Here is a 14,107-nt window from a genome sequence, read left to right on the forward strand (position 1 = left end):
GGCAAACTAGTTCAGGTTAAGGTATGAAACATTCAAGATGAAGTTTGACTAGGTTAGAATGTAATGTATCCCCTTCTAATGATACTTGACCCATTCCTATTTCAAAGGTTAAGGGTTGCCAAGGAAGGACGAAAGATTTTTTGTGAGACGATTTAAACCGCTTTCGAATAAATAAATTACCAAAAAGCAAGTAGCATTTTGAGACTTCATTTCTTTTCTCTAGTGATGATAAATATGACCATACATTTTGCATCATTGTTTCTTATGTTTCAAGTGTGAGCTACCTCAGTGACAAGTTAATTTTGGGCAAAGATGGCTGAATAAAATCAATACTGGAATCAGTATACATGGTGCAATTTAATTAAAAGTAAAATATTTACTCTAGAAATCATTCGTAATCTTCTACTTGAGCTTACTAATATATGAGGTACTTTGTTCTGTCCTATTTCACCCATGATCTTTTTATACAATTGTTTTATCCTCTCAACCAAAGAAAAATAGATGTTTTAGGCAACAGAATAACACTACATTACAATCTCTTCAAGACCATATACAGTACTGTATATGAAATATTTTCAAATGTCTTTCACACAAGATATTGCTCACACTTATTACTGTAAGTAAGAACTCTCAATCAACTTGAAGTTTTGTCCCCCCCCCAATAACTAAAAACTACCTTGAGAACTCATGAAGTAAAATTTTGTGGCATGAACTTAATAAATTTATCAAGTTTAAGAGAATAAAACACATGAGATGGCCAATGTAGATCTGAATCCTCCTGACACATGCAGTGCACTCCCTGAGTATTGATCCTGGGGTGTATGCACAGGCGCATCAGCAGTCCCACCTCTCGAGAAGACAGACGCAGCCAAAGACTCCACCGGAGTCTCATTAGGTGTTGCCCAGTCCGACTCCAACGAAAGCTTCGTTCAATTCTTTCCCTTAAAGGCATACACATGCCACTACACTGGAGGCCACTAACTACAATCGGGACAGGAATGGCTGCAAACAGCCATGGTCCCTACAAGAAGCAAAGAGGGAGTGTGGATCCACAGCTGGTTTCGGCATAAACCGGTTCCAAAGTCCACCCTCCTCCTGGCAGAAAAGAACTTCTTGCTTTCATTCCCTTATTAACAACCATTCACTTAACAAAAATGAGAACGATAGTGGCCGAAACAAAAAAGGGATTTTGACGTAGGAAAAATCTATTTCTGGGCGAGGGACCTGTGCCGCCCAGTGAATAAGCTCCATTTAAGCACTTATTCTTAGGTAATTTACTGCTAAATATACCAGAGAAAAAATGTAAAGGAGTGCTAGGTTAACTAGCTCGCTCACCTATTGGTGTCGGTATAAAATTGGGCGTATATTCCAGAGGTCCCGCACTATTTAGATTAATCCACGACAGAGAACCCCAATAGAGGAGAGCCGTTCAACCTCACTCGGTACTACTACAATGCATCCGCTCAGAACCCAACTCCTTAGCACCCAAAGTTTGGGGACTCCAAGGGAGAGGAGCTGGGAGGGTTCACTGGGCGGCACAGGTCCCTCGCCCAGAAATAGATTTTTCCTACGTCAAAATCCCTTTTCTGGGCTCGAACCTGTGCCGCCCAGTGAATCTATACAAGAGAAAAATGTCACCAAACTTGCAAAATAAAGGAAAAAACATAAGCGTAAGAGAAATACAGGATGCTTTAATCAGAGATGAGTACCAAAAAACAATTATAAGGGTATCTTAAATATGAACATAAATCCAATAAGGTAGGTATAATAATGCCGTGAGTGATAATATATACAGATACTCAGGAGCATAAAAATTTACAAATATAATAACAGTATTCAGGTGCGAGACCAACGAATACAATAGGGTATAAATGAGGCAGGTAAGAGGGAGAGATAAAGAGTCAAGGCATTAACCTGTGAGTTACTCGGGAGTAACTACGCTCCCTGCGGCTACTGTAGAAAATTTTAGGGCTTCCAAATGTTTAAGGTAGTGTTTCTTGAACACTGACGGTGATTTCCACCCTGTATACCTGGAAAGGTCTGTAAAATTCATGTGGTGAAAGAAGTTCACCGAGGTGGCAACCGCCCTGATATCATGTGCAAGAGGAAAAGAGTCAGGGTTAGCTTGTTTAATAAAATACAAAATTTGTTGCCTGATCCCTTTAATAGTAATGGTACCGCCTTGTTCTCTAACGAATAGAGGCCCCGAGGAGTTAGAGGAGGTCCGGGATAGATAAGACCTAAGAGTAGTGACAGGGCACAGCGACGGATCTTGCGTGAGGGGAACAATTTTCCAGGAGGTCCATCTGTTTTGAGGGTCTTCATTCTTAGCCAAAAAGAATTTGTTAGGAGAAAGAAGGACCTCTCCTGAAGGCAGAAAGTCAATATGACCCGGGTCTCTCGACAAGGCTGCCAATTCAGAAATTCTTGCCCCGGAAGCCAAGCTCACTAGGAAAAGTGTTTTCCTGAGAAGGGGCATGTAATCACAAGAACTGTTAATGGTATCAGAAGCCAATTTGAGTACGTCATTAAGGAACCAGGTCACCGGGGTAGGACGAGTAACCGGTTTCAGTCTGGCACAAGCTTTCGGAATTGAAGCTAACAAAGAGTCGGTTAAGTCTATGTTAAAACCCACTAGGAAGATCTTTTTCAGAGCCGATTTAATAGTGGTGATAGTATTGGCTGCCAGACCTGATTCTAATAAAGATCTAAAGAAAGTGACTGTAAGGTTCAAGTTCATACAGTTCACGTCTGAGTCTATTAAAAATTTTGCCAACTTTTTAACTGCAGAGTCATACTGACGGATGGTGGAATCCCGTTTATCTGATTCTAGGAACAAGGTGTTTTGAGGATCAATATTGGCACCATGCATAGCCGCAAACTTCATAAAGTCCATAAAGTTAGGGCGCTCTGAATGTTTGAGAAAGCGTACACAACGCGTGTTTGTACTATCTGAGACAGAACCGGATTGGGTATCGGGTGAGGGTATAGTCTCAACTCCCGCAGGAGAGGATACCAGTTGCTCTTGGGCCAGTTGGGTGCGACCAAGGCTACTTGTCCCTTGAAGGATCTCAGTTTGTCTAGAACTTTCAGCAAAAGATTCACCGGGGGAAAGAGATAAATCTTTTCCCAGTTGTCCCAATTCTGTGACATGGCGTCTGTGGCGTAAGCCTGAGGGTCTAGATTGGGAGCCACATATACTCTCAATTTGTGGTTGGATTCCGTGGCGAAGAGGTCCACTTGGAGACCGGGAACCTGAGAGAGAATCCACCGAAATGACTTTAGATCGAGTGACCATTCCGATTCTAGAGGGGAGGTCCGGGACAGGGCGTCTGCCACTACATTCCGGACTCCCGCCAGGTGGACAGCTGAAAGATGCCAACGGTTCGAGGCTGCTAGGGAGAATATGGCTATTAGAACATGGTTCAGAGGCCCTGACTTTGACCCGCCTCTGTTGAGGCAGCGGACCACCACTTCGCTGTCGAGGACCAGACGAAGGTGTTGTTTCTTGGGAAGAGCGAGACGTTTCAGGGTTAGAAGAACTGCCATGGCCTCTAGCACATTGATGTGAAAATGGCGGAACAAGGGAGTCCAAAGACCTTGAACTTTCTTGAGCTGAGAATAGCCGCCCCAACCTGATAGGGATGCGTCTGTGTGAATGATTAATTCCGGGGGCGGAAATCGAAGGGGAACTGACTTTGACAGACTGTTTGCTCTTGTCCAAGGAAGAAGTCTTTCCCGTAGAATGGGAGGAAGGCGGACTTTCCTGTCCCGGAGCTTCCGGTTCGCCCTCGAACGCCAGACACGATTGATATCTTTCAATTTTGCCTTCAGAAGAAGATCCGTCACTGAGGCAAACTGAAGGGAACCCAGAATCTTCTCTTGAAGCCGTCTGGAACTTACTTTGTCTTTGAGAAAGCGTTTGGTGTTTCTTGCAATCTCTAACCTCTTGGGTCTGGGAAGACACAGAGTATGAGATATAAGATCCCATTGCAGGCCGAGCCATTGGAACTTCGATTTTGGAAGAAGACGGGACTTCTTGAAGTTGATCTGGAAGCCTAGAGATTGAAGATAATGGATGACTTTGTGAGTGGCTTTTAGGCAATTTTGGGAGGTGTCTGACCAAATGAGCCAGTCGTCCAGATAGGCTACTACTTGAATCCCTTGATTCCTGAGTTCCTGAACAGCGACTTCTGCTAGCTTTGTGAAGATCCTTGGGGCAATGTTGAGCCCGAAAGGCATCACCTTGAAGGAGTAACTTTTGTCCCCTAAGCGAAAGCCTAGGTACGGACGGAAGTGTCTCGCTATCGGGACGTGATAGTAGGCGTCTGTAAGATCGATAGAGGTGGTGACGGCCCCACGGGGAAGTAAGGTCCGCACCTGCGAGACGGTAAGCATTCGAAACTTGTCGCATTGAATGGACAAGTTGAGAAGGGATAGATCTAGAATCACTCTTCTCTTGTCTGAATCCTTCTTCGGAACACTGAACAGCCGACCTTGAAACTTCAGATGTTTCGTTTCTTGTATGGCATTCTTTTGTAAAAGTTCCTGGACAAATTCGACCAGGTCCGGAGTGGAATGTTGACGAAATTTGTTCGGAGGAGGAGGTCCTTGAATCCAACTCCACCCTAGTCCCTTGGAGATGATACTGAATGCCCAGGGACTGAACCTCCATTTGTTGCGGAAGGCATAGAGCCTCCCCCCTACCTGCTGCACCTCAGTATTGGTTTGAGGAGTTGCCTCCACGTCCGCCTCGGAAGTTCTTTCCTCTGCGAAAGGCTCTTCCCCTGCCTTTGTTCTGGTTAGAGCCACGGTGGTAGCCTCTACCTCTACCATAACTCTGGGAAGAGCTATGAGCCTCGTAGGACTGGTTAAAGGCAGGGGAAGTGGCGGAGGCACCAGAAAGCTGGCTCTTAGGTAGCAGAACGGTGACATAGTCATCCGAAGGAGCCCGAGAGGTGGAAGGCTGTGCAGGGGCAACAGAAGATGGAGGAAGAGGCAGCCGGAAGTTGGATGAAGCACTCTGTTGTTGCCTGAACTGGGTGGAGGTATATGGTCTAAGCTTCTTCCTACCCCGGGCTTGATAATTTGCGGGGTCATACTTGCGTTTAGGGGTCAAACCCCAACGGGCTTTAAGGCTCTGATTAACCCTAGTGGCCTCCGCCAAGACTTCCTCTACGAGATCCTCGGGGAAGAGATTTGAACCCCAACAGGAGGACCGGATGAGTTTATTAGGTTCATGCCTAATCGTCGCCTCAGCTAGAACATGCTTGCGACATCTGCGTTTAGCAGTAGCAAAGTCATATAAGTCATAATATAACGACTGTAGCGTAGCCTTGTTGAGAGACTTAAAAATACTCTCCGTATCGTAAGTCAAGGCTATCGACTCCGTGGATGTGGCCAGGTTTAGAGTACGGCCCACACGTAGGCGGGAATCATATTCCTGTTTAATGAGAGATTCCGGGAGACGGGGAAGCTTCTCACTAAACAAGACTGAGGCACAGTCTGCTGCAAGCTTGCCGGAGGTAAAGGTGGTATGGACGTTGTCCCAACACTCAATACCTGAGGGAAGAAGGAGGGAGATTGGATCCACCTCTCGGATGGGAGGCAAGGGCTTCTCCTCCAGAGCATATTGAAAGGCAAGCTCTGCCACCTTATTGACGCATGGAGTCAAGGTGTTCTTGTCCATTAAGAACATCGTAAAGGAGCTTTTATGAGGCGTCAGCATGGTGTTAGTGCAGCCGATGTCATTCAAAAATCTGGCCCAAACAGATTGGGCTTGCTCCTTCGGGAAGATGACCGTCTCTTTGGGGACCTTGTCTAATCGGACTAAAGCTTCCTCGGTAAGTCTGGCATAACCATGAAATGGAAATGCCAGACCCGGAGGAAAGAATTCAAAGTCCTCTAGAGGGCGAGTGCCAAGGCCCTCCAGAGTCAACATTCCGTCTGAGAACGGGGAATGAAGAGCCATCCGCCAGGGGTTGTTCTTGGCAAACGGCGGGAGCTTAGAGGCATCCGGTATGAGAGAGCTTTGGACTCTCTCCGGAGCTCCTTGCTCTAAAGCCCCAATTCTCTGACCGAAGTTAGAGAACATCGTGTCCATCCTCGACTGCATCTCCGAAACCAACTTTTCCTGCATCTCCGACACGATGCGAAGCATAGCTGATTCGGAAAGGCCCGGGCTAGCAGCAGGAGGGGCGGAAGGAACTCCCGGGTCGTGAGACTTAGAGGAGGAACCAGAGGTCTTTGAAGACGGGTTTGTACCAGGTTTAGAGCCATGAGAAGTCTTGTGAGGCTTGCGAGCTTTGGGTAAGGTCCTTGAAGTAGACTTATCCTTAGGGGGAACCGGGTATGAACGTTGAGACGAATCACGGTCCCCAGAAAATCCAAGAAAGGAAGAGCGATCAGAAGAAGAAGAAAGAGCGGGGCTGAGGATAGGAATCTCAGCGCCGGACACACCTGCCTCACTTACCACCCTACCTGTATCCGGCTCGTCTAGCAACATTGGTTCGACGTCCAGGTTCATGGAGGCAACATTGTCCTCCAGACCTCCGGGGGCGTCCGATGGATCTTGCTCTGGGTCGATGAGACCCGTTATAGTGGCATCAATGTGGGCAATGATGGGAGCTGCCACATGCCTAGCCACAGCAGCTGAAGACTTGGCGTTGGGGTAAACCATGGTGCAGTAGTCCTCAGATAGGACGTACGGCCGCTTAGACTTTACATTCCGGGCAAAACCACCAACCCACACCTTCAGTGTGGCCCGAGCCGCAGACTTTTGCTCCGGGGATGCCGAGTCAGAACCAAGGGTAGTGATGAGGTCGAAGCAAATCACACAGTTATCCGGGTGCCATACCACAACGTCTTCCAGTTGAACCCCACAAGGGGCGTGAGATCGGCAGACGGAGTGGCCACAAGGCTGGTGCAGAACAGCTGCACAGGCCGGCGTCAGACAATGCACCATCTGTAAAAAGAATAGTATATGAGAAACTGTAATTCTCTTAATTAGGGGCGGGTCTGGAGGACCCGGGCCTAACATAGGTCTAACACAAGATTAGAGCCTAACTACTATTCTATAAGTGGCCTAACATAGGTCTAACACAAGAATAGAGTTTAACTATACTATTCTTTTAAGTAGGGCCTAAAATAGGTCTAACACAAGATTAGACTGTAAAAAATAAAATAAATTTTTTTTTTTTTTTTTTTTTTTTTTTTTTTTTTTTTTTTTTTAGGGGCGGGTCCGGAGGACCCGGGCCTAACATAGGTCTAACGCAAGGTTAGAGCTTAACTATAATATTCTTACATAGGGGCGGGACCGGGGGTCCCGGGCCTAAACATAAGTCTAACTTGAAACTAAAGTATAGCCATCCATTCCGGTCAAGCCGGGAGCATAAAAAAGGATGCAATAACAAGGAATTAAGACACATAGTGTCTGATTTCCCGGGGTGGGGTAGACCCCGGGCCGGGAAATAAAGGTATATTCAATACCAATTCCTTTAGGGACTCCGGGGTAGTGATCTGTCATATATAATCATCATAGGAAATGTTATAAAATAATAGGGGGGCGGAACTGTAACTAAGAACTGCCAATCGAACCCGGAGGGTTTCGTATAACATAAGCCAGAATGAAAAGTGAATATAAAATAGGGTACACCGGGATCCAACTCTGTAGACCGGTGGCCAACCAGACTAGACAGAGACTAAACCGCCGGGCCACCCGGAGGACAAAGTCCATAAACACTTAACTACCCCCTCTAAAAGGAGGGAAGGCAACGGTCCCTTAGTGGAGGGGGGAGAAGTCTAGCCTCCCACCTAGCTAGAGGGGGAGCGTGGGGGAGGATCACGTGATACGAGGCAGCAGGGCTACCAACTGACGATCCCCAATCAGACAGATCAAACGGAGTAATGGCACAAATATTCATTATAATAATAATAATAGCGTTAAATATATGAATAAACACATTGAAAATTTTTGGGCAAGGCATGCAACATAAATAATTAAATCACTAAAGACACACCTGATGGCTAAAATAACATTGCCGCCTTAGCACGGTCGGCAGCCATAGCGATACGTAAATGATATCGGCCCAAAATTTGAACCACGAGGATTCTAAACGCTAAATAATGAATATTCACAATAACAAATAATATTTGATAATAAAAATAATACACATAGTAACACCGCAAGTGAAAATTAAAAGCTCTCAAAAACAGGAGTACCAACTGTAGTGAAATCAAGCAAGATCGGTATGAACGAAGAGAATAAACTCCTATAATATAAATATTAAACGATCTAGGTTGCTCAAAACACAGTAAAATCCAGCTTGGTACTTAACTTAGACGGTGTCTCCTGGGAAACCGACGAAGAAGCCATAATTCACTAGAAAATATCCAAAAGCGAGAGCACCAGAAAAAAAGCGGGTTACTTTGAACGTTGTGCTAAAAGGAGTTGGGTTCTGAGCGGATGCATTGTAGTAGTACCGAGTGAGGTTGAACGGCTCTCCTCTATTGGGGTTCTCTGTCGTGGATTAATCTAAATAGTGCGGGACCTCTGGAATATACGCCCAATTTTATACCGACACCAATAGGTGAGCGAGCTAGTTAACCTAGCACTCCTTTACATTTTTTCTCTGGTATATTTAGCAGTAAATTACCTAAGAATAAGTGCTTAAATGGAGCTTATTCACTGGGCGGCACAGGTTCGAGCCCAGAAATGAGGAATTTCCGACTCGAAAGGGGAGCGAGATTCCTCGTTCTGCACCTTCGCCACTTGGATAACCGCTCATTATCCAACTCTAATGGATAAAACCAGCTCGCGCTGAAATAATCTCCCTAATTAAAAGACGAGGGTTTGTATGACACGTATGAACAAGTTAGTTTATGACCTTGATGGACCAGCCAGGGCACTAAGAGGTTACCCTTGCGCCCTGATAAAAACAATAATAAAAGTAAAGAACATGGTAATGTCGAGTAAGGAGGCGCCATACAAATGGTTTGCAATGGATAGGAACAAAACAATGAGCTATTTGAACTTTCTAAGGACACAAGAACATACTCTTAGCTGTAAAGAGCTATAACTCTTTACAGTCTCCAAAAGTTAAAGCAATCAATATTACTACTATACTAAAATCACAAATTTTAAAAGTAGTCATATGTATTTTTCCCTACTATGCAAATCTAAGTCCTTCAATTAGGAAAGGATGATGCAAATGCAACTGGAACACAGCAACTATAACATATAATGAAGTGTCAGCAGTAGCCGGCAATAACCAGTGTCGGGGAAGCTAGTATACTGAACAGTTACTTTGATTACATCTGGTACTTTGGGGAAGTGATGGCGGGAAGTCAAGTTAAATGACTTAGGTTTGTATAGTTAGGAAAAATGAAAATTTATTTGTTCCTACACAAATACAAATCTTCGTCTTTTAATTAGGAGACTCATCCGTTGGTGGATGGCAGTTCCTTTTACCCAACTGGCTGGCTAAAATCCCGGGATTGCTGATCTAGGACCTGATCAGGTATGGTAAATATCATTTAAGACACCTCACAAACCAGGGTAACCATCAGATTCGTGACCCAAGCAACCATGGTTGTTCCAAAAGAATTTTTTTTTCTTAGACTGGTAAGTCTATCAAGTATGGCATAAGCAAATTGATGGGATTGCCTGAACATATCTATTTTCCCCCACATAAGGAGGATGGTGAATGAACACTTCTACATGTATTTAATATCAATAGAAAAGCTGCTAACTAAAGATGAGGCTTACCAGTATCTGCGTAAGTCCAGCTGCATAGGATTCCAACAACTATATCCCACGAGAGGGGAAGAAGTAAGGAAAAGGGGCAAGGCCCTCTCACTTTCGAACTAGAAATTACATTGGACCTGCTACCTTAGACGTGATACTTTTGCTCCTGTAAAGCAGCTAGGGTCACTACAATCTTGATGAGCAGCAATCATAGGTCAGTGTCTAAAGACCTGAGTGCATTCCGTCAAATAATGCAACATAAAAATGGTCTGATGCTTCCATACTCCCGACGTCTAAACTTGGACCACTGAGATTTTTCTCAAGGGCGAGAGTATCATCAACTCCTCTGATCTCACAGACGCGTACCTTAAATTGTTCTGTTGCACCACAGGATCTAAGGCATATTGGTGTTAAAAGTCTCCCGTAGCCATAAGAAGATTGTATTTTGGTGACCTTTACTTACTCTTTAGGGTTGTTGTAGCCTATTGGAAACATCCCTGCCTAGCAATCTACTGGACTGAGGTTCGAGACCTCACCATCCTTGTGAGCTACAGTTTATGACCAGTGTCTTTAGGCGCCACTGTAAGGATCATAGATGGAGCAGACAGCAAGGAGAAAGTTTCTCTAATGATGTCAAATGATCCAGAAGTTATGGCCATTGTTGCACTGGTAACTGTGACTAATGAAAGAAAGCCCAAGCTACTTTCTAGACTTGGGTTACCTTGTCCTTAGATGGATAAACCCTTCTTGTTACAGCATTTACGTCTATCTCCAGGTATATCATTCTTTGCTTTGGAGAGTTTGACCTGCTGATATGTTGGGCCACAGAGTCTGCCAGTATCAATCAGTTTTCTAGATAGTAAAACAGACGGATTTCGTTGACATGAGCCCATGCTGACATCAACGTAAACGCTCGAGTGAATACCTGGGGGCTCTGGTCGGCCGGAAGCGAAGAATTTTAAACTGAAAGTAGTATGCATACCTGAGATCGAGTGAGATCATAGAATTACGCTTCCTTACCGCATATCTGACCATACTGGGAGATTCCATCCTGAACTGAATCTGGTAGATGAACTCGTTCAGGGTTGAGAGATCTCAACCAAAAACAGACAAGTAAAGAAGTCTGGAGGGCCACCCTGAACTTCTTTAGCACCCTTAAATAGCATAGTCTGCATCTCTAAATGCAGAGCAATGTCTTTCTTGTTCCTAGGCTACATAAGGACCACGTCCTCGGAGCTGGATTGAGAGGAGGGGGAGGTCTGGTGACCGGGCGGCAGTGACCGATCCAAAGAACGTCCACCGTCCACTACTCTACTGTAAGAAATCGACAGCTTAATGAAAACTAAAATGAAACGATTACACTAGATTAATGAATCTGGGGGACGAAGCCCGACACTGGACCCAGCATCCATGAACAAATAGAGGAAAACCTTTGCAGTTGCAGTGAAAACGCCAGAGAAATATTAACGATTCACTTTTATCAATACATATATAATATTCGTTAAAACTTTACCTCTGTACCCATACAAATAAACTCTGGAACTTGACCTTCACCCCAAACCCAACCTAAGATATTGTATCATTACTCAACAGAGAGGCTTACTGACCCAGGATAAAGTTTTCTTATTCAACAGATATATATCACAGTAACACCACCCAGATATTGTATATGGTGAAACATAAATTTATAACCACTACGCTGCTTTTTTCAGACTCACTTTCTTAATGTAACTTAAAACACAAAGATTCCCCTTAAAATAATTTTGTTCCGTAACTGAAATACAAACCACGCTATTTACATGGGGGTAATTACTTCGGCGTAGCTGAATGACGAGCCATAAAAGTTTTAACGAGGGTTTACTACCCCGCCGCTAGTTAGCGGGGGGTAGGGGGGGTAGCTAGCTACCCCCCCCCCCTCACACACACCGGTGAATGCTTCACTTTACTTTTGGCTCGGGAAGAGAACAGACCTGTCGGCGCTCTCCCTCGCTTTGACTGCCATAATTAATCTGTTTTTGCTTTCTCTTCTTTCAGTGTGCTTGAAGTTGGCCTCTACTACCATGCGTACTTGCCCTGGACTTCCCGGCCGCCCTTGTGGGACCTTTATATCGGCGGTCGACACCGATCCCCACACCTTATGTCCTCACTGTAGGGGCCAGCGGTGTGATAGTGGTAATGTATGTATTGAATGTAGGGAGTGGTCTACCTCCCAGTGGGAGAGGTTTGACCGACGCCGGAAGAAGGCCAAAAGGGATCTTTCTCCTTCAGAGGCTTCTCTGAAGAGAGAAAATTCCAGGACTTCTTCTTCCGTTGCCCTTTCCTCCTCCGAAGCTCCCCCTCAAGCGGTCTCTTCCGAGAGGCCGGCGAGTGGTAGCGTAGACCGCTTTGCTGTTGACCGATCCCGGGGTGCGGGAGAGGTAGTGGCCTCCCATAGTGAGGCGGCTGCCCCTCCTCCCCCGGAGAAGGATTTGATGTCTAATCATGATTTGTTTCAGCTTTGGGCTTCCTTGGGGCTGCAGGGTTCGCCCTCCAAGGAAGCCCTGTTTGACATGATCAAACTTGGTGCAGCCGTCAAACAATCGCCAACTACAGCAGGGATAGATCCTCTGTCTGTGGTTGACGTTGTTGTGACGGAGTCATCTCGTGGTTCAAGTCAAACCCCCGTTCCTGTGGCTGAGATAGCTGATGGCTTAGGTTCCCCCTCCAAACACCCTTCGAGGGAGGATCTAAGTCCCACGATCTCTCCTGCCGGTGATTCTCCCCCTCGGGGGAGTTCACTTACAGAGACTCCTCTTCGGAGGCCCTACGATGGTCAGCTCGCTGACCCCACGGCCCCTCGTGGGCGTATAAGGCGGAAGGCTCGTCCTCCCCTTCGCCGTAGAAGTCTTCCTTCTCCTCACAAGGGAGTTAGGAGGCGCCTCTTCGGCTCGTCGTCCCCACAGTCCTCTGCGGAGGAGACGACTCGCCGTTCACCGATCCTGCCAGCTACCACCTTAGACCTCTCCAGGGATCGTTCGCGATCACCTTCGGATGATGCTCGTCCTTCGGGACACAAGTGACCAGTCTCCCAGACCTACTGACTTTCCGTCAACCTCTAATGTTCCTAATGCGCGTGACGCGCCACCTGATCCTGCCGCTGCGCAGTCTCCGGGCCCTTCAGGGCTGAAGGGTCTTGAGCGCAAAACCGCGCCTCTCGCCCTCAAGCGCCAGGTTCTTCCTGTGCGCCCTCCTGCTGCCGTCGTCGCTGTGCCAGCTGTTGCCGCTGTTCTTGACTTAGCGCCACGGCGCTCACCCATGCGCGTGCGCGCCACCATTCCTGCTACGCGCCAGGGTTCCCCTGTGCGCCCACGTCCTTCTGCACCCCGGCGCCCTCCAGCAGTTCCTGTTACAACACGCCAGCGCTCACCTGCGCACACGCGCCCCACCTGCCCACACGCGCCCACCGGCGCCCCAGCGTCCCCCGGTTCCTGCCTCGTCGCGTGCAGTCCAAGAGGTTCCTTCGATGGTGCACAGGCGCCAACAGGTTCCTCTGGACTCGCAGCGCCCATCTGGAGAGACGCGTGAAACACGCCCACGCGCGGTTCCAGATCCAGCGCTCACGCGCTCGCCAACGCGCTTCAACATCTCAGCGCGTCGCCCAGGAGGTTCCTAAGCTAGCGCACGGGCGCTCACGGCCGCCCCTGGGCTCTCCTTCCAGACTGCGCGATCCTGCATGCGATCCTGCACACGCTCCAGCCACGCGCGACGCTCCGGTTGCGCGCCCTGTTCCTGTCACGCGCCCTGTTCCTGTCACGCGCCCCGTTCCTGTCATCAAGGCGCCTCATGCAACCCTCATCCAACCGCGCGCCCTGCACGGCCGCTGCAGCAGCACACTCCAGTGCAGCCACATCCTGATGCGCGCCATGCACGCCCACGATCGCCGGCGAGCTGGCAGGCGAGCATGCCGGTCCTGTCGGACCAGCGCCAACACGCCATCCCTGCCTCGCGCGATCCTGAACCAGCGCTCACGCGCTCGGGCACCCCCGTTATCTCGCGCCCTCCGGGGCTGCATCAGGATGCTGCGCGCCCTCGCGTCTGGCCGCCTCCCGTTCCGGCTCCTGCGAGCCACACGCCCTCGCCATCTCCTACACGCGCCTGCTCCAGCTCCTGCGCGCTCCCGCGCCCGCTCCATCACCAGCGCACCAGCGCTCCCACGCTCCTGTGTCCTCGCCTGCGCACCAGCGCTCCCACGCTCCTGTGTCCTCGCCTGCGCGCCACCGCACCCTCGCCCACGCTGATACGCGCGCGCGAGATTCCTGTGTCGCGCGAACCCTTCGCGCGCGACCCTTTCACGCGCGACCCCCAGCGCGAGCGTCGCCAGGC

At 47.9% G+C, this 14,107-nt stretch overlaps 1 protein-coding gene across 1 annotated transcript in view; it reads right to left on the reverse strand.

Moving 5' to 3' along the window:
• The window catches only part of mRpL24 (mitochondrial ribosomal protein L24), a 198,975-nt gene that overhangs the window by 129,900 nt on the left and 54,968 nt on the right, over positions 1–14,107 (reverse strand). The window lies entirely within an intron of this gene.

This window comes from Palaemon carinicauda, chromosome 42 (genome assembly GCF_036898095.1).
Source record: "Palaemon carinicauda isolate YSFRI2023 chromosome 42, ASM3689809v2, whole genome shotgun sequence".
Classification (NCBI taxonomy): Eukaryota; Metazoa; Arthropoda; class Malacostraca; order Decapoda; family Palaemonidae; genus Palaemon; species Palaemon carinicauda.